The sequence below is a fragment of the Pteropus vampyrus genome, unplaced genomic scaffold (genome assembly GCF_000151845.1).
Source record: "Pteropus vampyrus isolate Shadow unplaced genomic scaffold, Pvam_2.0 Scaffold136, whole genome shotgun sequence".
NCBI classification, from domain to species: Eukaryota; Metazoa; Chordata; class Mammalia; order Chiroptera; family Pteropodidae; genus Pteropus; species Pteropus vampyrus.
In genome coordinates this window covers 1,525,058-1,526,192 of record NW_011888917.1, presented here as the reverse complement: position 1 = coordinate 1,526,192, position 1,135 = coordinate 1,525,058, and the positions used below count along the sequence as shown (strand labels likewise).

At 47.1% G+C, this 1,135-nt stretch overlaps 1 pseudogene; it reads right to left on the bottom strand.

Moving 5' to 3' along the window:
* Positions 1–230: 230 nt before the first annotated feature.
* LOC105297223 lies at positions 231–774 on the bottom strand (annotated as a pseudogene).
* Between the last annotated feature and the right edge of the window lie 361 nt (positions 775–1,135).

The following is a 1,135-nucleotide window of genomic DNA, read 5'->3' as shown; positions in this document are numbered from 1 at the left end:
CGGCCCAGCTCTCGAGGCCAGCTTCCTAGATGATCCTTTCTTGGAGGTTCACAGTGGGCTGTGTGACCCTTGCCAGGCGATACACAGTCTTGGCTTATTTCCTCCACTGGGAGCTGAGCCCCTAATCTCTCAGACAGACAATCCCTGAGAGGGTCCTGTGGGCACAGAGCTGGTGCAGACAGTGTGTGTGGGGAGCAGGTGACTAGGGCCGGGGCCTGGGCATTAGGGCATCAGAAGGAGAGGATATAGTCATCTTTGTCCTTGGCACCATGCTCGAGGATACAGGCAAACCCCTCATTGTTTCAAGTTGCCTTTCTTATCAATGGGTGCCTCACAGTACATCTCGTTTACTTCCTCATTTGTGAAGCTGTCGCCCATGGTGGTGAGTAGCTCCTGAAGGTGGTTATCCTGAATGGAACCTGAGGCCACCTCGTCAAAGCTGGTGAAGGCATTGAGGATCACGTCTTCGGGGTCTGTGCCATTCAGCTTCTCCTCAAACATGTCAGGAACATGGTGAGGCCAGCATGTCACACAAGTCCTCCTTGTCAATGAAGCCATTTTGCTTTTGGTTAATCACACTGAAGGCTCATTAAACTCCTGGTTCTGGGACTTGTCAAACAACGCAAAAACATTGGATGTGGCCCACCGTGGCCACTTGTTGGTGGTTTTGGCCTTTGCTCAATTACTGGATATCTTGGCTTCAGCAAGGTGGGGCTTCCCTGGTGAGAAAAAGGCACCTGGCTGGTGTGTGCAGCTGGGTGTGGAGTGGGTCATTAGTAGGAGCTGGGCTGAGTCAGCAGTACAGTCTGAAGCATACTCTGAGGCATGCCTTTAGCTATGTCCCCATTACCAACTCTTTCAGTTGCAGCCTTGCTATCAAAAGCTATCCAATACATTCCTTTACTTTTAAACTTTTAAATGTTTTGTTCTGTACTGTTGCTTACAAATAAACTACAGAACAGAATATGGATTGTAGATATTCATCCATCAAGACAATGTAAGAACTCTGGGATTGGTTTGCTGACTGTATTAGGGTTAAAGACAGGAAAATTTTATTAGTATTTTAAAAAGGAATCTTAAACTGCATTCATTCTAGTTCCAGAGATGCAAGTCTTATTCATTATAGTTTTGGGTC